This window comes from Panthera onca, chromosome F1 (assembly GCF_046562875.1).
Source record: "Panthera onca isolate mPanOnc1 chromosome F1, mPanOnc1 haplotype 2, whole genome shotgun sequence".
Classification (NCBI taxonomy): Eukaryota; Metazoa; Chordata; class Mammalia; order Carnivora; family Felidae; genus Panthera; species Panthera onca.
In genome coordinates, this window is record NC_138355.1 from 5,773,292 (window position 1) to 5,794,570 (window position 21,279).

The window sequence follows — 21,279 nt, forward strand, 5'->3', positions numbered from 1 at the left end:
AAACAAACAACAACAACTACAATAAGCAGCAGCAAAAAACAAACCCTGGGTGTAAAGGAGGATCTGATTTCTAGAGATGCCACCTTATATTATTTAAAATGCTCAGTTTTTCATAAAAAAATTATGAGGCAGGCAAAGAAACAAGAAAGTATGGCCATGTATACGAAAAAAAAGCAGTCCATAGAAGCATCGTAAATGTCCCAGACATGGTGCTTACTAGCCAAAGACTTTAACTCAGCTGTTTTAAATGTATTTAAAGAGCTAAATGAAACCAAGTCCAATGAATGAAATAAAAGTTTGAGAATAATGTCTCACTGAATGGGGACAATCAATAAAAAGATAGAAATTATAAAAAATAATCAAATAGTAGTTCTACAGTTGAAAAAAAAACCAGTAACTGAAATGAAAAATTCTTGGCTGGGGCTCCACAGCAGATTTGAGCAGGCAGGAGAAAGCATCCTGACTTGAAGAAAGGTAAATTCAGATGACCCACTTCGAAGAAAACAAGGGGAAAAGATTGAAGAAAAATGAACCCAGCTCCAGAAATCTGTGGAATGGCATCAAACATATCAACATACATATAATGGGAGTTCCAGAAGGAGAAGAGACAGGAAAGGGGATAGAAAGAATATTTGTAAAAAATAATGGCAGAAAACATCCCAATTTTAATTAAAATCATTAATCTATATGTCCAAGAAGCACATCGAACTTCAAATAGAATAAACTCAGAGACAGGATAGACACCTAGACACATGGTAATCAAACTGTCCAAAGGCAAAGACAATCCTGAGAATAGCAAGAAAGGAGCCACTCATCATGTACTTCTGTACCAAGGTCCTCAATAAGATCGGTTTCTCTCATCAGAAACCATGAAGCCCAGAAGGCTGTGACATGACAGATTTTAAAGTACTGAAGTAAAAAAAAAAAAAAGCAAGCAAGCAAGCAAGCAAGCAAGCCCTGTCAACTAAACATTTTATATCCAGCAAAACTATCTTCCAAAAAAAAGATGAAGGAGAAATTAAGACATTTCCAGATGAACAAAAACCATTCATCACTAGCACATCTACCCTGTAAAACAATAAATGGTATCCTTGAGGCTAAAATGAAGGGACAGTAACTCAAATCCATATGAAGAAATAAAGAACCCTGGTAAAGGAAACTACATAGGTAAGTATAATAGGCAGGATAGGTATATTTTTTGTTTGTAACTCTTATTTTTTTCCTGATGTAAAAAAAACTACATAAAGCAATAATGATAAATCTGTGGGGATGGGCAGACAGTGTATAAAAATGTAATTGTATTGGAGTGCCTGGGTGGCTCAGTTGGTTAAGCGTCCGACTCTTGATTTTGGCTCAGGTCATGATCTCATGGTTTGTGAGTTCGAGCCCTGCATCAGGCTCTGTGTTCTGACAGTATTGAGCCTGCTTGGAATTCTTGCTCTCTCCCTCTCTCTGCCCCTCCCCTGCTCATGCTGCACACTCTCTCTTTCTCTAAATAAGTAAATAAACTTAAAAAAATGTAAGTGTATGGCAATAACAACACAGAAGGGGGAGAATGGAACTATATAGGAGCAAAGTTTTTGTATATTATTGAAACGAAGTTAGTATTAATTTGGACCAGAATATTAATTATACTCCAGCGCAACCACCAAGAAAAAAGGGCATGACCAACTTTGTCACACGCGACTGATAGTTTAAGATGAGCCCTGAGGATTGACTGGTTGGTTTGGCAACATTAACGTCACGGGTGCACAATTCTGGGGCATGGGAGGGGGGAAAGCTGACCAGGTTGGATCAGGTAGAATGGGAGAAAAGGAAGTAGAGAAAATGAATATAAAGAGTTTTGCTGAAAATGGGAGCAGAGAAATGGAGATGGGGTGAAGGGTGAGAGGCAGCTCAGCAGGTTTGCATGCTGGTGGGAAAGATTCAGAGTGGGAAAAATTGATAAGTGCCTTCTCTGTCTCTGTCATTAGGAAGATTTTTGGAGATCAGAGGGGGATTATTGGAGCATGATGCTTCTCACCCAAATGTCCCAGGCACTGGCATCTTTGGTTATTGGGAGAGTATGTATACATTGAATAATACTGTACTAATATATTGCACCCATTAGAAAACATATACAAATCGGGGCGCCTGGGTGACTCAGTCGGTTAAGCATCTGACTTCAGCTCAGGTCATGATCTTACAATTTGTGAGTTCGAGCCCCACATCAGGCTCTGTGCTGACAGCTCAGAGCCTGGAGCCTGCTTTGGATTCTGTGTCTCCCTCTCTCTCTCTCCCTGTCCCCGCTCATGTTCTCTCTCTCTCTCTCTCAAAAATAGATACACATTTAAAAAAGAGAAATATTTGTGGATGTGCAAGCATTAAAAAAATGCACAAAATATAAATGTTTAGAAGCTTAAGAAAAACTTGAAAAAATGTCTTGTTAATGAAGATGACATATTCTATAATCATTAACTAATACTGCAAGACACTCAAGAGTGAGGTGCATAGTAAATGAAAGCCGTATTTCAAATATCATCTCGCTAATTTTGAATTTTTTGGCTGTTTATCAGCTACAGGTAAGAGTCATCCTTGCTCTTGTGAAGGTTCATATGAACAGCAGTCATGACTTTTCTTGTGATGACTGTATTCATCGTTTTCTTGTTCTTCACCCCGCCTGAATTAATTAATTAACTTATTTATAAGTAGGCTCCACACCCAATGTGGGGCTTGAACTCACCATCTTCAGATAGAGTTGGATGCTCTCCAGACTGAGCCAGCCAGGGGCCCCAACTTTTTTTGTTTAATGTAAAGGTGCCAGGATATAAAAAGATACAAAGTAATATGAACCCCAATATATCCATTATTCTCCTTCCATGATTATCAACCCTTGCCCTACCCTGTCACATTTTGAAGCTAGTCCCCTACTTTGTATTATTTTATCTGGAAATAATTCCGTGTGTATCTCTTCCGTGTGTGCAAGGAATCTTTGCAAAAAAACAACTACAATGTCATTATCATACCTTGAAATGTAATTTCCAGGAATCTTTAAGTTGCAGTAGTGGGGGAATCTGTTTTGCAGTAAACACACACACACACACACACACACACACACACACACCATAGATCAGGAAAGAGAGAAATGTGTTTTTAACATAATAAGGCTGAGGTCATTTCGCAAGGAGTAAGGTCCAAATCATGTTAATGTGGCGGATTCCTTCTTTGCACAGACTAGCAGGGGACACATCTCTAGTAAACTAGATTGGTGGCCGTTTAGAAAAACTCTTTAACGTAGGGGGTTATGTTGATCTTCAGGTCCTTTAGAGAAAAGCGACCCCTGGCTTTGCAGGCAGAGAACTGAGCTGGCATGAAGCAAGCCTCATCCGACTCATCTAAGGGGGTGGAGTTTGCAAACTACAGAAAGGGATGAACGGGGGCGGGGGGGGGGGTCCCCTGACCCTAAGGACCGGGCGGGGGTCCCAGGCGGGCAGGGGTCCAGGAAGGGGGGCAGTGTGAGGGAGCAGGGTGGGAGGCAGCAGGGGGCACCTGTTGAAGACTTGACCCTTGGGGTTGACCTTTCTCTCCTGCTAAAGTCCAAGTTCCCAGTTCTTAGCCCTGTCCTGCTTGGGGCAGCTATGTCCCTCCTCATAACCCCCTAAGTCTCCTCGAAGTAAACTTTGTGTTTCAGGTGCAGAAGTGAGGGGGGACGGGGTCAGAATCTGGGCCGCGCCCCGCAAGATCCGCTCTCCTGGGGACGAAGCCCCCTCCCCGGGAAGAAGGGGCTCCTTCTTGGGGCCACGGGCCATACGGAACTGGGGAGCTACGTTCACCCCTGGATTTATTATGCCACCCCGCCCCCCACTCCGTGTGGACGGATGGGTTTTGATATTTTTCCAAAGACTTAAACGTTTATTCCCAAACAGTCTCACACTGGACCACCTTAGGCTTGGGTGACGGCCGAGGACAGCTCCGCAGTCCCGCTCTCGGGGGCGCTCGGGAAGGGGATCAGCCTGGCGGGGGGGCGCCCCGCGATCTCCGGCCCGGAGCGGGGGTGCCTGCGGAGGGCGCGTCCCGGGGACACGCCCCCCCACCTTGCCCGGCGGCTCGGGCCGCCTAACTAGGGCAAAGGGCAGCACGGAGGGGGGTCGGGCGGGGCCTGAGCGGCGGGCTGCCTCCCATTGGCCTCCCTCGCTCCGCCCTCGATCTCGATTGGTCACGGTGTGAAGCCGGAGACGGCGGCGCGGCCAATGAGGGCGCCCGCGGGGCGGGGCCGCGGAGGCCCGGAGCACGGGCGCGGGCGAGTCGGTAAACAGATCCGGGGCGCTTGCGGCGCCGGCGCTGCGGCGGGCGAGCGCGTGGAGGCGGCGCGAAGGTGACCGCGGGGCCCCGCTTCCTGCCGCCGGGTAAGCCTGCGGCGCGTCCTGCTCGCCCTCCGCGCGGGCCCCTTCGTCGCCGTGCTGCAGGCCCGCGGCCTCCCCGCCGCGAGTTCCGCCTACCCCGGGCCCCGCTCGCGGCGCCTCCTGCCCTGGCGGGCCGCGGGGTCCCTGAGGCGCGCAGAGCAGTCCCGGTGGCCGCCCGGACGCCTGGCCGTCTCAGGCTCGTTCTCTTCACCCCCACCCCCCGTGCGCTGTGTCTCAGGGGCTCTGCGCGTCCCCGGCTGGAGGCTTGTGTCCGAACTTTGACCCCCTGGGCCCGGCCCAGCTGTTGGGTCTCACAGGTGGCGGTTGGCGGTGTACTTGGGAAAAGAGGCCCTTCTTGGCCCCTTCCTCCGTTCGCTCTTCTGGGGCCCGTCCCCCTACTTCTCCAAGCACTGGGGGTCCTGGGAGTGGTTTGGGCTACATTGCCCGCCCTGGTGCCTTTCCCTCGCCCCAGCAAGCCCCCCTGCCGCACCCTGCCCATTGCCTCCCCCTCCCCTCGCCCTCCCGCGTGCCCTGGGGATGGAGGATGCAGCAAGGGCAAGTCTGGGTGCAGGTGCTCTCCACGTGGTTGAGAGATGCCAGCCTCCTGAAGGGCGACAGACTTTGGGCTGGGCTGGCTCTCAGCCTGCGCTGGACGCTACCCATTGGAAAACTTGTGGCGCTCACTTGGCCCTTGGGTGTGCGTGACAGAGGACCGAAGAGCTGGGCCTGCCAAGCCCACTGGTTGCCAGAGATCCGAGCGTGCATGATGCCAGCCCGCCAGTTGTCATGTTGTGGCTGGACAGGTCACCCCGCAGGAGGGCCCTTCCGAGAAGAGACAGGGCGGGTGCTGTTGGTTCGCAGGACCAGCATCTTTAGGACTCTGGCGACGGCTCTGTATTTTGTTCAGCCTTGCAAAATAATGCAGGCAAAGCAGGGTTATTACGATTTTGGGCCTGACCTTGGGGAAGTCGAGGGCAAAGTGAAGCAGGTGGTCTGGGGACTTCCCTGTGTGATGCGGGAAAACAGGGATTTTTACTCTTCAGACCGGAGAGTTCTTTGTTGTGGGAGGGTTGACCTGCGCGATGTAGGATGTATAACAGCATCCCAGCCTCTATCCACTATACAGATGCTGGTAGCACCCCCGCCCCCGCCAGTTGTGACAATCAGAAATCTCTCCAGCCGTTGCCACATTGTCTCCCCGGGGGCAGAATCGCCCTTGGTTGAGAACAATTGACGTGAGACTGTCACAAGAGTGTTCTCATGTCGCCAGTGTTCTCATAAAGCCTGCTGTTCCCTGCCTGTGAGTAGTTGAGGGGTTTAGGCAAAGGGTCGTGTGGTCCCCGTGCCCTAAGCCACTGATGGAAGCCCTGTCAATTGGGCTTTGAAGGGGATTCCACACCTGCCCCTGGAGGAGTAGGAGGGAGGAGGGAGGAACGCACGGGCATTGACTTGTGCCTGCTGGGTGCAAGGCAGTGAGTGGCTGGGTCCAGGGTGCAAAAGTGGAGGCTGGCGGTTTCTATCTTTGGGGGCTTTGCGAGACGGTGGGGGATAAGCATAGGAAATGACCGTGGGGCGGTTTGTAAATGGTGAGCAAAACAACTTTCAGCTTCTGAACCCTGGCAGAAAGGCCAACTCATTTATCCACAAGTGGCGTTTCCAAGGTGACACTTTAGTTATCTTGCGTGTTGTGATGTAGGAGGGGGCCGGCCCGTGTGCGCAGAGAGTAAGCAGCCACATTTCAAACACGTGCGTGGGGATGTTAACGTGTGTTCCTCCATGAGAGAGAGTGCAGCGTGGGCACATGTGTCCTTCGTAAAGTTCTTTTATGGTCGATCGAAGCGTCTGAGTCAAAGACGGTCATGTTGGAGAAAGATGCTTTTACTTCTGCATGTAGATTTTGCCTTCTGGATAACCTGGGATTTCCGTCCCAAAGTTCTAAGTGCCAAACCGATGGGGATGCAGAAAAGCTGAAAAGCAGCGATTATTGCATAGGGTAAGGAAAAACATCTCAAGTCTCCACCTCCCACAAATTTCCCTTTCTTGTTCATCAATCCTGGGGGGATGTGTCAGGATTTTCCCATAACGTTGTTTGGTCAGTTAGGCGGCGGCTGGGTGCCTTTTGTTGCCTGTAGAAAAGGATCTGGGCAGAGAGGTCACTTCTCCTTTCTCAACAAGAAGTTTAGAGAAGTCCAAACTTGGCAGGATAATTTTCCGCCAAGAGCCACGGACAGTGAGTCATTATCTTTGCCAGTTGAAACAAGAGCCGTGTGCAAAATTAGACAGGAATATTTAGAGAGTTGTCTTGCTCTGACAGTGGCATCTGGAAATAGTTCGTGCATTCCTGCCGAATAACAGCCAGGAACTTGGGGCCCGTGGAAAAGAGAGAGTGCAGTGGGGAGCACAGGGGCCCCCTTCGTCAAGAGTTGTATCTACAAGAGGGACGACATCCGCCGATCCTGAGGCAGGGCCAGGACCCTGATGCATCTGGGGGCTTCTCCCTGTACTTTGCAAACCCGAGTGGGTACCCGCTGGTCTGTCGTAAACGATATTGCTCGTTGTGGGGTTACAGACTCCTGAACCCTTGACCTTTTGCTTTGAGGTCAGGGGCCCATAGAATAAAGTCAGAAATGACCCTGGAAATGTCTTTTTATTTTTTATACTTGGGCGTGATTTGTTTTTAGTGTGTGCATGTGGAGAAGATTCACGGGAGAGCCGAGTGATTTTCGCTCAGATTGACATTTCAGGGTGTAATGGAACAGCGATTGTGTTCTTGTCCTGAGAGCCCTAGACTTGCATGTGTGTGTATGTGTGTGTGTGTTTTAAATGTCCTCCTATTCCCACCTGGGCTGGGGGAGAGGGGCTACATTTGGTCCACACCTGGAAAATCCTGTGTCCCTGCGGGTCAGTGCCCCTCCGTATCCTGTCCCTGAAGAAAAGCCCACCCTGCAATCTGGAATTTCCTCCTCATTGATTGGTTGACTGCCTTGTGCCTGGTGTTGGGAATATCAAAGTGAACAGCACTTGGGTCCCTGACCACAGGGAACTTGTAGTAAGGGGGGTACAGATTCCACCTCACGGCCCTCCGTGTGGTTTAGATTAGGGGCTCTGGGGGGAAACTGTGAAGACTTTTTGGACAAGGAGTGTTGGGGGAGGGCTCTGAGGATGAGCAGGGCATCCGCAGGAAGAGGCAGGAGTTTGAGGGGTCAGGGGTCAGTGCTTCCCAGACTCTCTGTGGCAAAGGACCAGGTTTTATTTTCCCTCAGTTTGTTTGAGCAGTGCGTGCAAAGCAGAGTAAACATGTCACACGATGCTGTTGCTGTAGAAGTTTCTAGGTGCTCACTCCTCTTACTGCATGGAACACGTTACCCGTCCAAGACTCCTGTTTGAGTAGCACCCGTGGCTCCCTGAGCAGGGGCCATGGGGTAGGTGAGTGCAGGCTTGGGGTGAGCTCTCATGTTTCCTGTTGAAGCAGTCTCTGTCCTCCACCCTCACGATTTGGGTGAGCTTGGGTGAGTTGGGTGAGTTTGGGTGAGTTGGGTGAGCTTGGGTGAGCTTGGTCAGCTTGGGTGAGCTTGGTGAGTTTGGGTGAGTTTGGTGAGTTTGGGTGAGTTGAGTGAGTTTCGTGAGTTTGGGTGAGCTTGGGTGAGTTTGGGTGAGTTGGGTGAGTTGGGTGATTTGGGTGAGTTTGGTGAGTTTGGGTGAATTTGGGTGAGTTCTCGGGTGAGCTTGGGTGAGTTTGGTGAGCTGGGTGAGCTTGGGTGAATTTGGGTGAGTTGAGTGAGTTGGGTGAGTTTGGGTGAGTTTGGGTGAATTGGGTGAGTTGGGTGAGCTTGGGTGAATTTGGGTGAATTGGGTGAGTTGGGTGAGTTGGATGAGTTTGGGTGAATTTGGGTGAGTTGAGTGAGTTGGGTGAGTTTGGTTGAGTTGAGTGAGTTGGGTGAGCTTGGGTGAATTGGGTGAGTTGGGTGAGCTTGGGTGAATTTGGGTGAATTGGGTGAGTTGGATGAGTTTGGGTGAATTTGGGTGAGTTGGGTGAGCTTGGGTGAATTTGGGTGAATTGGGTGAGTTGGGTGAGTTGGGTGAGTTTTGGTGAATTTGGGTGAGTTGGGTGAACTTGGGTGAATTTGGGTGAGTTGGGTGAGCTTGGGTGAGTTTGGGTGAATTTGGGTGAGTTGGGTGAGCTTGGGTGAGTTTGGGTGAATTTGGTTGAGTTGGGTGAGTTTGGGTGAATTTGGGTGAGTTGGGTGAGCTTGGGTGAGTTTGGGTGAATTTGGGTGAGTTGGGTGAGCTTGGGTGAGTTGGGTGAGTTGGGTGAGTTGGGTGAGTTTTGGTGAATTGGGTGAGTTGGGTGAGTTTGGGTGAATTGGGTGAGTTGGGTGAGTTTGGGTGAATTGGGTGAGTTGGGTGAGCTTGGGTGAATTTGGGTGAGTTGAGTGAGTTGGGTGAGCTTGGGTGAATTTGGGTGAGCTTGGGTGAATTTGGGTGAATTGGGTGAGTTAGGTGAGTTGGGTGAGTTTTGGTGAATTGGGTGAGTTGGGTGAGCTTGGGTGAATTTGGGTGAATTGGGTGAGTTGGGTGAGTTGGATGAGTTTGGGTGAATTTGGGTGAGTTGAGTGAGTTGGGTGAGTTTGGTTGAGTTGAGTGAGTTGGGTGAGCTTGGGTGAATTGGGTGAGTTGGGTGAGCTTGGGTGAATTTGGGTGAATTGGGTGAGTTGGATGAGTTTGGGTGAATTTGGGTGAGTTGAGTGAGTTGGGTGAGCTTGGGTGAATTTGGGTGAATTGGGTGAGTTGGGTGAGTTGGGTGAGTTTTGGTGAATTTGGGTGAGTTGGGTGAGCTTGGGTGAATTTGGGTGAGTTGGGTGAGCTTGGGTGAGTTTGGGTGAATTTGGGTGAGTTGGGTGAGCTTGGGTGAGTTTGGGTGAATTTGGTTGAGTTGGGTGAGTTTGGGTGAATTTGGGTGAGTTGGGTGAGCTTGGGTGAGTTTGGGTGAATTTGGGTGAGTTGGGTGAGCTTGGGTGAGTTGGGTGAGTTGGGTGAGTTGGGTGAGTTTTGGTGAATTGGGTGAGTTGGGTGAGTTTGGGTGAATTGGGTGAGTTGGGTGAGTTTGGGTGAATTGGGTGAGTTGGGTGAGCTTGGGTGAATTTGGGTGAGTTGAGTGAGTTGGGTGAGCTTGGGTGAATTTGGGTGAGCTTGGGTGAATTTGGGTGAATTGGGTGAGTTAGGTGAGTTGGGTGAGTTTTGGTGAATTGGGTGAGTTGGGTGAGCTTGGGTGAATTTGGGTGAGCTTGGGTGAATTTGGGTGAGTTGAGTGAGTTGGGTGAGCTTGGGTGAATTTGGGTGAGTTGGGTGAGCTTGGGTGAGTTTGGGTGAATTTGGGTGAGTTGGGTGAGCTTGGGTGAATTTGGGTAAGTTGGGTGAGCTTGGGTGAGGCAGAGTGGTGCTTCCACACGTTTTATCTCAGCAGTGGGGTCGGGGCCAGGACGGCTTGGCGTTGTACTCCTGGCAATTTTCAGCTGACATTCAGCGCAGGCCAGAAAGGTTGCCGAGCACTCCCGGTCATGAGTCCAGCTGCAGCCTAGGGGGCCCGTAGAGAGAGAGAGAGAGAGAGAGAGAGAGAGAGATCGCTTGCTGCCTTGGTGTGTGCACAGTCTGGGGCACATGGTGCAGGGCCCAGCGGGGTACCAGCCTTCTGCTGCGGGAGCCCAGGGTGGCGTGCAAGCTGGTTCTGCTGGAGAGGACTGGGAAAGTGCCTTCTGTGCCTGGAGGCCTAGGTGCTTGGCCTGAAGGACGTGTGCGTTTTCCCCAGGAGAGAAAAGTTTGGAGGCCGAGGCAGGGACAAAGGTCTGGCGGCCAGTGGGCATTGCCAGGGGGAGGGGGAAGCCAGGCCGGCAGCCCGGTGAGGCGGCTTGTGAGAAGCGAGGGCGGCGGGGTGGGGGAGGGGAGGTGCAATGCATAGGTTGAAGAGAATATAAATCTGTGCAGGTGGAGGTTCTAGATGAAGCGACTGGTTGGCCGCTGGCGGCTGAAGTTTCGGGAGGAGCTGTTTGGGGCGGATGGTGGTGTCACCGCTGAAAACAGAGTCCGCGGGAGGAGGGGCAGCTGGTTTAGGGAAGGCGGTGATGACGGTTCCAGACACAAAGCGGTTGAGGTGCCTGTGGACTCAACTGCTCTTTGTTCGAAGACATAGTTTGTGTGCAGTAGGCTCACCTTCCTCACGGGCTGTCGTGCAGTTTGACAACCGCATAGAGTCACATAACTGTCACTGTGGTCAGGGTGTAGGACAGATGCGTCGGTGCCCACATTTCCCCGTGCCCCTTCGCCGGTGCCTGTGGGACTTGGGGGGATGATGTGGTGTGTGTGTGTAGCCGGGTCAGTTCTAGAACCGGCTCAGTGGTTGAGATGGCCCGGGCCGAGCGCAGGGATGCGCAGACCTGGGCCAGCCCGGGGAATGGTGAGGGTCGGCGGGGGGCATGCTGGGGGGGGGGGTAGGACCAGGCCTGGGGACCCCCTGAGCTGGGTGGGAGGTGGAGGAGGGACCGGTGTAGGCTGCAGAGCTGGAGCGAGATGTGGGAGTGCATTTTGGGGACCAAGGAAGGGTTTCAGGGGACAGAGGGCCCGGTAGGAAACAGAGGAGAGTGGTGTTAGCCGAGCCAGGTGGCCTGAGGCATCTGGTGGCCGTGATGGTTGTGGAGAGTGTTGGGGGGAACTGGGGTCCGCTGAGCGACAGGAGGCTGGGGGGGGAACGGGAGGCAGTCAGCAGGGCGATCTTTATACTTGGCCCAAGAAGGCTGGGGGAGCGGGTTGTGGACTTGAGCGGGACGGTTTCAGTGGAAGGAGAGAGTGAAGGCGACCGTGCTCTCGTAGGCGGGGAGAGCGCTCGTGGAGGAAGGAGGGGGAGCTGGGCAGGGAGAGAGGGAGAGGGGGTCTGGAGGGTGGGAGATGTGGGCCGGGGCTCGCAGGCTGTGTCCGGGAAGCAGGGAGGCAGCTGCGGAGCGAGGGAGGCCCTGCGCCTGGCGGGAGGGGCCGGGGGTCCCCGCGTCGCCTGAGGAGCAAGGCGGGCGGGTTGTGCCTCGTGCCCTCCGTCAGGGCCCCGCTCCTGCCCGCCGAGGAGGTGCTTGTTCTGCTGGGCTCGCGAGTGTGTGTGGTGTGCGTGTGAGTCACTTCAAGCGTGAATGCATGCGTGTATGTGTGGATGTGAGTGCACGAGTGTGTGCATGTGCGAGTGTGTTGGTGACCGTGTGTGTGGTGTGAGTGTGCACGTGAGTGTGAGCATGTGTGTGCACATGCAAGTGTGTTGGTGACTGTGTGGTGTGAGAGTAAGAGTGTCACTTAGAGTGTGAGTACACACGTGTGAGTGTGGGTGTGAGCGCACGTGTGTCCATGTGCAAGTGTCTTGTGGCTGTGTGTGGTGTGAGTGTGCATTCACAAGTGTGCACATGAATGCGAGCATGTGTGTGCACGTACAAGTGTGTTGGTGACTGGTGAGAGTGTGTACACGAGTATGCATGTTTGTGAGTGCAACCACGAGTGTGTTCATGTGTGTGTTGGTGACTCTGCGTGTGGTGTGCGCATGCATGAATGTGCATGTGTGTGTGAGCGTGAGAGCACGAGTGTACACGTGTGTTGAGTGTGAGAGCATGTGTGTGCATGTGAGTGTGTTGGTGACTGGTGTGCGTGCGTGTGCACAAGTGTGCGCGTGTGTGAGTGTGAGCATGGGAGTGTGCATGTGGGAGTGTTGGTGACCAAGTGTGGTGTGAGAGTGCGAGAGCACATGAGTGTGTGCATGTGTGTGTTGGTGACTGTGGTGTGAGAGCACGTACACGAGTGTGCATGGTGTGCGAGTCAGCACTTGAGTGTGCACGTGTGTTGGTGACTTGTGTGAGGGCACGTGCACGAGCGTGCATGTGTGAGTGCGAGCGCATGAGTGTGTGCATGTAGGAGTGTGTTGGTAACTGGCGCATGTCTGTGTGAGTGCGAGCACGAGAGTGTGTGTTGGTGACTGTATGTGAGTGTGGTGTGAGTGTTCATGCAGGAGCGTGAGTGGGTGTGGAGGAGAGGCAGGGAGGTGTGTCCCTCCTGGGCTCAGTACTCATGACCACACCCTGGGTGGAAGAGGTGTGTGTTGGGAGGAAGGGGAAGCCCCTTCTGCCCCTGGGGGATGGCGGGTCCCCGCCCTGGCAATTGCTCCGCCCCTCCAGGGCCTAGAAGGGTGGGCACCAGAGTCGTCCTGCGGTCACTCTTCCCAGACCCTGTCGCCCCCGGTTTTCAGAGCCGGCCTGCGCTGAGCTGACCCGGGGTCGGAGTTACTTCCTGCCTGGCCCTGCAGGGTGGGCTGGAGGGTGGAGGTCCCAGAGGTCCCAGCCCGTCGCCCTGCAGGCGGTTACCGTTTGGCAGGTGAAGCCCGTGGCTCTGGCTCGCGAGCGTGTTCACGGCCCACATTTGGGAAGCGTCCTGCCGGCACCGCGTGGAGCCCAGGGATGGTGGGCCGGGCCCACCGTCTTCCTGCTTCCCTCTCGATTTCTCCTGAGCAAGGGGTGAGGCAAGATGGGAGCAGTCGGGCCCCCATCCTGCGCTGGCGCCACCCCTCCCGGGGCTCGAGTGTGCACCAGCAGCAGTCACCCTCCCCTCTGCCCCTCCCCTGCCCCCACCCTGCTAGACTGGGATGCCGCTGCTGCCCTCTGGGTGGCTGTGCCCGGGGGTTCCAGGGCGGTGGTCGATGCGGGTGTTTCCCCGTGTGCTTGATGATGGGGCTCCGCAAGTGAGGGGGAACCCGGTGCAGACCGGTGCTCGCCTCTGGGGGCGGAGGAGGCGCCAGACCCCGTGGGGAGTAGAGAATTGGGTGAGAGGGCTCCCCTCTGATGCGGGGAGGGAGACGGGACAGGGACACAGAGTCACACAGGCCTTCTGGAGGCCACCCGAGGCCATCAAGAGATGAGGGTGGGGGACGGCCACCCTGCAGGGTTTGCCATTCTGTCAGGACGGGGAGGATTTGGGCAGAGCAGGTGGTATTCCAGGGGGAGGAGGAGAGAGCAGTACATGGAAGTAGGAAACTCTGTGTGTATGCGCACACGTGTGTGCGTTGGGTCATCCTGGCAGACACCCTAGGGTGTCGGGAGCGACGGTGAGAGGTGAGGCTGGGAAGGTGCCTTGGGGTCTGCAGTGGAGGGACTGGGAGGCCAGGCCAAGGCCTGTGGCCTTACTTCTGCAGCCAGAGGAGAGGGGACATCAGTGAGGTGACTCAGTCCCCTGCCTAGGGGCCTTGTTGCCTCTCTCCCTGCGATCATCTTCCCATTTCTCCCCCTGAGTATAGTTGTCTGTCTCGAGTTGTTCCATGTCTGGGTAAAGTCCCCGGTTTTAAAAAGCACTGGGGATTTTGGGGCACCTGGGTGGCTCAGTCGGTTAAGTGTCCAACTTTGGCTCAGGTCACGATCTCATGGTTCGTGGGTTCGAGCCCCGCGTCAGGCTCTGTGTTGACCATTCAGAGCTTGGAGCCTGCTTCGGATTCTAGGTCTGCCTCTTCCTCTCTGCCCCTCCCCAGCTTGTGCACGCGCATGCTCGCTCTCTCTCTCTCTCTCTCTCTCTCGCTTTCTTTCTCTCTTTCTCTCAAAAATAAATAAATGTTAAAAAATTTAAAAAAAACACTGAGATTTTGCATGCACATCTTGTGCTGGTGTCCCTTTCTGGGCTGCGTGTAGCATGTGGAGGCGTGTGCTGGGTGCAGTGTGGCATCTGAGGGCCACGTACCCAGTGTCTCCTTCTGGCTCATACACACCCAGAGGTGGACTTCAGTGTGGGGCCTCTTTCTGCCATTTATGTCTGAGACCAGAGCACGCCCGCCCGGGTGGCCAGGCTCGCTGGGGTGGTGCTGGTAAGCGGACGCTTAGTCCAGGTAACCCGGGAGCTTTCCGGAAGGGGCAGTCTGGCCAGATGGCCTTTGAGAGCCCTGCCAGCTCCGGGATTTCTATGACTCACGATTTCCCCAACCAGGTGGACACGCTTTTCAAGGCGTGAACCTCGCTGCGTCTCCGGGAGAGTGACTGGATTTAAAACGTTGACGTATTGATGCGGGGACAGATTTCTTACCTGCTTCTGTCTTAGGCCCCCGGGCAGCAAGGAAAGGACGGGAGCCTGGAGTCAGGCCAGTGCGGGAGGGCCAGCACCTGACGTCTTTGGGGCTTCGGGGAGATTTCTCCTGCTTGTCGAGCTTTCTCTCCCCAGCAAACTGGGACAGCCTCTCGCAGGGTTGTTGTAGGGCAAGGAGCGTATTTCATTGAAACAGGAAATGTGGAGTGGAGGTGTTGTGACAGATTAGGAAGACAAAAAGTGATGAAAAACATTTTGAGGGGCACCCGGGTGGCTCAGTCAGTTAAGCGACCAACTTTCGGCTCCGGTCACGATCTCGTGTTGTGTGCGTCGGGTTCTGCGCTGGCAGCACGGAGCCTGCTTGCGATTCTCTGTCTCCCTCTCTCTCTGCCCCCTCGCCACTCAGGCTCTGTCTCTAAAAACAAATAAACGAGACTTGGACTTAGTGGCACCCCAGGCTGTGCACAGTGCCTGGCACGTAGCCGATGCTCGATAATGGTGTGATGTTGAGCCCAGCCTCGGAAAGGGCTTGCCGAAGACTGGGGCACGTTTACGCTGAAAGCCGGCAGGATGTGGTCGTCGGGAAGGAGAATGTATTTTGAGCGGCTGTGGGACAATCCAGCACCTGACGCTTGGTTGGCACTCGGTGCTGTTTGTGGGGTGACCAAACTAATTATTTCAGAAGAATGATCTGGACGGTATTCTAGAACCTAGCCGGCCCCTCTTCCCGCCCAACCGTTTGCCTTTTTAAAAATAGCCGCTGTATGAGTGTCCTGCGGCTGCTATGACCAATCATCACAAACCCACCAGCTTAAATCCCTGCAGATCTCGCTACGGTTCTGGAGTCAGAGGTCCAAAACGGGCGTCAGGGCGCAAGTGGCCCTTGATTTCCCGTTTCCCAGCCTGTGGGGGTGGCCTGTGGCCCTTGGCTGTGGCCCCTGCCTCACACGTGCACCGCCGAAGCCCCGCTTCTGTTTCTCTCGTTCGACCCGCGTCTCTCCCATAAGGACCCGCGAGGAACTGGGCCCATCTCGATAATCCCCCATCCTGCGGATCTTGAACCGAGTCCCATCTGCAGGTAAGGTAACCTAGCCGCAGGTTCCGGGGACCAGAGCGTGGACACGTCTGCCAGGCATTCTTCAGCCTGCCACGTGTGACCACAGCCCTTTAAATTGCTGAACTCCCTTTACGGGGAGCTCCTCCACCGCGGCTCCGGGCCTCCCCACCCAGGGTCCCGTCCACCTTCCCATGTGACGGGGCTTGTCCTCCGCGTCTTTGGGATCAGCCTGGGTGTCGGGGCGGGTGGATGTCTGAGAGGCGCCACTCCGGCGAGGGGCTTAGAGAAAAGGTGTGTGTGTGTGGGAGCCGCGACTTACCCAGCAGGGCAGGATCCGGCCAGCCCCGGAGATGAGGGCAGCCCTCAGGCGCAAAGAGTCAGGTTAGGGCCGGATCGGGAACGTGTCCTTGAGTAAGTATGGCGCTCACACGTGCAGGGTATACCCTCCTGCGCAGAGTGGACACCGTAAGGATTTATGCCGTAACTTCCGGGCAAGAAGCAGGTTTTAGGGGAGGTTCAGGAACAGGCCTGGAGGGGCCTGGCTGGTCAGACAGGGCTGACTCCCGGTCCCGGACGCCAGGCCTCACAATGACAGTGCCCTTCCGTCTGCCTGGCTGGTGGGGGCGTGGCTGAGATGTGCAGGTGCGTCCCAGCGGGCTTGCCTGTCAGGGGGTTGGAGCTCCCAGGGCACAGGTGCAAGTGGACGCTGGGCAGGGGGCCCGGGTCTGACCGTGGCGCCTCCAGCCTCAGGCTCAGGCCGTGGGGCCTATCCTGTTTATCCTTCAGACGGCTCGGAGCCGTTTGAGCAAGGCGTTAGCGTGGTGAAGGGGATTTGGGGAGGTTATTCTGGAGGTAGAGTGTGCTCACGGGGATCTGGAGGTAGAGTGAGCTCACAGGGATCAGAGGGCCCCCCACCGTTCCTCCCATAAGATACCAGCGAAAGCTTCCCTTGCCAAAAACTCCTCTAGGAGTGGCCTTGACCGTGCCAAGGATTGCCAGCGGGTATTTATTGCTAGCGCCCAGGGGAGCTGCCGGCTCGCTGGACGGCCTCACAGTGCAGCATAGATGAGTCCCACTGGCCCCGGGAGAGGGTGACACCGTCCTTCCTGAGTCAGACGTGACCCTGTACCCGGCCTGAGAGCCTGGACGTGGATAAACGGGATTGTGCACACTGCTGTCATTCAGGCCCCTCTGGTCTCACTGAGGCTGAACTTCATTCTGGAGGGCTTCTGGGGTCACAGGGATGAGTACCTACTGTGCGTCAGTCACTTGAGGCCCTGAGTGCCATGGTGTGGATTACCTAACCCACTCCTCTCGAGAGCAGATGGGGAAGCCGAGGCCCACAACTACCCCGGAATGGCTTGGGTCAGCCATAGAGTCAGGATTCGAACCCAGGGCGCCCTGCTCCGGAGTGCCTCGACTGGTCCCCCAGCACCATATCTGCCATGAGCATTGGTCTCATGGTTTGTTATTTTTTAAATTTTTTTTTGAGAGAGAGACCAGCCGTGTGCTCACAAGTGGGGGCAGAGAGAGGGGGACAGAGGATCCGAAGCAGGCTCCATGCTGTCAGCACAGAGCCTGATGTGGGGCTCAAACCCACGAACCCATGAACTGTGACATCATGACCTGAGCCGAATTCAGATGCTTAACCGACTGAGCCATGTGGGTGCCCCTGTTCTCATGTTCTAAGAAGAAAACTTCGGTGAGCTTTTGGTCAGAGAACGAAATTGCTGTCCGTACCCCATGCTTGGCAGGCAGGTGAATAAAAGCCCTGTGTGCAGTCGGTCACATTTGCTCTCCAGAAGGAGGGGAGGCCCCCCAACCCCTGTCTCCGTCCCCCCCCCCCCCCCCCAGTGCTTTGGAGCCCTGGGCGTGTGTTGGTTCATTGACAGTGTTTCTCTCTGGGCTGTCACCATTGATTGGAGGGGGGAGCTTCTGCTGCTGCTTTTAACAGCCCCCCCCGCCCTCCCCCCCCCCCCCCCCCCCCCCCCCCCCCCGCCATGCCTGCCTTGGGGCAAAACAGGGAAGCCAGAGGCCATCTTAATCTCCCCATGGGCCGGGAATGGCTCACAGTCTAAGATGTGAAAACAGTCTTCTGCTTGTTTCTTCCTCTTCCCTGTTAAATGGGAATGTCATCTCAGAACTGGACACGATAAAAGCACTTACCTTATAAAAACGATTGAAGGAATATCGTAGAACACTTAGCGCACAGCCTGGCGTATAATCGACTCTCTGTAAATAGCAGCAGCTGTAGTTACCACGTTGTGCTGGTTTTCTGCTTCTCACAAAATGAAAACATTTGGGGACCTGGTGAAATTCACTGGAGGGGAGCGTCATTCTGCCGCTGAACAAGCTCTTGTGTGCGTGAGTGCAGCGTGTGTACTTTCTACCAGTTGCAAGGAAAAGCCCCAGGGTCTGGAAGCTTTTGAGGGACATGAAGTCTTTAATCCAGAAGATAACTCGGGGCCCCGAAACTGACTCCCTCATGACGCACAACTGTGCTGGGCCGTCCAGGGGCTGTGGGGCCAGACCCACGTGGGGTCCACGGTGAACGGGGCAGAGAGCGGCTTGCCGGGAGGCCACCACGCCTGCAGTCAGGGGCTCCGTGGGCTCCAGATGGACGCAGCGGTATACATCCCCGTCTGCCTGTGTCCGTCTGCACGCCCCCTGAGCCCCGCCACCTCTCAAGCAGGCCCAGGGCCGGCCTGGCCGGGGCCCTTGTTAGGGATGCGTGGGAGTGCAGGAATGAAGGACGATTAGATGGGTGCGTGTCTGTCCACTCGGGCTCAAGCTAGGGACTGACAGTGGCCCTTGTTAGGGTGAGGCGAGGGGGTGCAGGGGCACCTGAAAGGGCAGGAGGAGGGAGAGGAGACGCGGAGGCAGTCACCCTGACAGCCTCCTGCACCCCCCCCCCCCCCCCCCCCCCGCCCCCGGGCCTGACCCTTTGTGGCAGCACTCAGGCCGCCCTGTTGGGGGCGCCTTCTTCCGGCTCCAGCCCCCGGGGGTGGGGGTGCTCTGCAGGTGGGCTCTCTGTGTCTGGTGAGTGAGCCCATCCCTCGTGGTCAGGGGGCATCCGCCCCAACACGAGCCTTGTGGGGCGGCTCTGAGACAGCTGTGGGGACCCTTCCAGAGTTCCTGGGACACTGGTGGTTCTGATTTACTGTTGTCCCAGAAGAGGGGTCAACAGATGTTCCAGGAGGGGCTTTGTGGTCCCTTGATCTTTCTTACAACTGTTCAACTCTGCGGGCCGTGGACAGCACACAGGTGAATGAGACGCTCGTGTTCCAGTAAATATTTATTTACAAAAGCAGGAGGCGGGGTCAGATGGGACCAGGGGTCGTGCTTTGTTGGCCCCTCACCGAGAAGGACCCTCGTCATACTATGTGTCCTAACTTTTGGTTCAGGAAAATGTGGTCGCTGCCCTTTATTCTAAACTAGGATCCCGGTTTTGTGGGGGGAAGTACCCACTTTTACCACGGGGGCCGGCACCAGGCCTCCTGCCGACCTGTGTCCCCACCTTCTGAGAGGGCGGTTGAGCCTCATGCCCCGGAGTGGGGTGTCCGCGTTCCCCGCTCCTGGCGGCCAGTAGGGCCATCGTCTCCTGCTGCGGGACGGGGGCTCACAGGCCGTAAGGACAGCGTCCGCCAGCTGCTTCGGCCTCTCGGGGACACGGAGCGGTTCCTTTACACTTTTGCGTGCCTGCCTGCGTTTTTTAGTTTAAGCAGATATTTAATGTTATTTTCATATCATTTGTTTTCTACTGTAAAAGTCGTGCATGTTCTTTGTAGAAAATTTTAGAAAAAAATGAAGGCTGAGACTGTTTGGATACCTGCATTTTTTTCACGTGGGAAACTTTTGGTAAACTTCCCTCTTTGTCCGTAAAAGCCCTTCCGTGTGGCATTCCCAGTGACCGCACAGCATCCCGTGTCACGGTTTTAGCATCTTGGTTTACGATCTTGTAGCCGAACTGCCGCACGAATCCGTTTTGAAGGGGGTGCAACGTGCCAGGTTTTGGCAGGGTTCTTGCATGACTGCCAGGACGGGGTGGCCAGCGAGGAGAAGGGGGGGCACTTCCTGGTAGGCGTGCAGGTCTGGGGACTTCCTGAAGTGACTGGCAGCTGTGGGGACTGGGTGGCCCTAATGGCCTGGCCCCTGTTGAGAAGGCCGACTGTCCAGGCCTGGCCGCTGTTTTGCTCTGCCTCGTCCCTGGTTCACCTGCGTGGGTTCGGTTCCGGCACATCCGCTGTTTCGGAAGCGCCTGGCGAGAGACCCTGGGCGGCCCCACACCGGCCGGAGGCCCGGAGCCCCCGAGGTGTCCCGTACTGAGCACTGGCCTCTGGGGTGTGGCCGCAGACGCTCATGGATTTGGGCTCCCAAGTTTGGGTCTTCCCCTGCCTTGCACGTTCCTCAGGGTCCCTGTGGGGACAGTCACCTGGTGTTTCCCTTTTCTTAGAGTAAAAGAAAAAAGAACAATTTCAAGCACGTAAAGGAGCTTTTCAGGGCCCGTGCAGGCTAGAAATGGACAACGTTCGTGCTCAAAGTAGAGCTCGCTCTCGGCTGGGCCAGGGCAGAAGGTCACTGGTGCCCCCGCCCTGGGGCCTCCCGAAGAGGAGTGCGGGAAGTGACAGTCAGTGAGGGCTCTGTGGCTCATTGCCTCCAAGCTCCTCCTTTTCAGCTCCTTGAGGCAGCAACAGGAAAGGAAAGGGCAGGTGGAAGGTTTCCACTGAGGGGTGAGGCCAGACTTTGGGGGAGGGGCAGCAGGGAGAAACTTGCACGAAGGACCTGTTTTCTGCCTTCCCGCCTGGCCTTGGCGAGGGCCACCTGTGCCTCCTTTCCCCTCCAGAGCAGGGCTCCCGGGTAGGCGTCCAGCACCAGCAGCACCTGGGAGCCTGTGAGTAATGCAGGTCTCCAGGCCCACCCCAGACTTACAGGATCAGAAACAGGGGGCGGGCCCAGCTGTCTGTGCTTTAACAAGCCCCCCGGGACGCTCCGATGCCCCTTGAAGCGTGAGGGCCCTGCCCCAGACCAGGCTTCTCAGGGACCGGTGATTCCGAATCTAGATTAAAGCTTCAGCACGTGTGAGCCAGTCCCACAAGTGGCAGCCTTGGAGGGACAGCTGAGGTCATTCTCGTTAACATATTTATTACCTGCCTACTCTGTGGAGCTCAGAGCTGCAGACCAGGAAAGCGGAAGACGGGGGTGGTCCTCGCCCTGCTCTGGCTGACAGCCCCTTAGGGGAGGGGACAGTCACTGCCACTAGGACTGATGGGGAAGGACGGAGGTGGAGGCAGGGGTGGGGGGCGGGAAGGGCACACTGGGGAGGGCGTCCTAGAAGAGGTGATGTTTGGGCTGAGTGCGGTAGGAAGAAAGTTCCATCGCATCCCATGCTGAGGCCAGCGGGAGAACTGGGTTGACCCCATTGGGTCAGTGAGTGGAGGGAACAAGGCAAGAGAAGCTGGGGTTGTGGGGGTGGGAGCTGGCAGGGACTAGGGCAGTGGGGCCAGCTGGGCATGGGGAGGGGGGGCAGTTGCCCCGGGGGGAAGCGGACAGGGAGGTGGGAGGGGTGAGGATGGTAGGAGACAAGTGTGGGGGTGGGCAAATTCCTGCGGATGGGCAGCCCGGCGGCGGGGGTGGGGTGGGGGGGAGCCCAGATTTGGATGTGCTGGGCTTCATCTCCGGGGACATGGGGGTGACAGGGTGACATCTGAGGCAGACAGTTGGACCCGCTTCACACATACTCCCCAAGACAGAGCGCTT

The 21,279-nt window shown here is 55.4% G+C and overlaps 1 protein-coding gene across 2 annotated transcripts in view; it reads left to right on the forward strand.

Moving 5' to 3' along the window:
* The first annotated feature begins 4,265 nt into the window (after window positions 1-4,265).
* COQ8A (coenzyme Q8A) overlaps window positions 4,266-21,279 on the forward strand; it is a 41,796-nt gene continuing 24,782 nt past the window's right edge. The window contains exon 1 of one of the 2 annotated variants that reach the window (XM_078441193.2): window positions 4,266-4,385. The gene's annotated coding sequence lies outside the window, so the exon portion shown is untranslated. Of the gene's footprint in view, window positions 4,386-20,392; window positions 20,414-21,279 lie in introns of those variants that run through there. The other variant, XM_081791831.1, reaches the window with a different exon arrangement.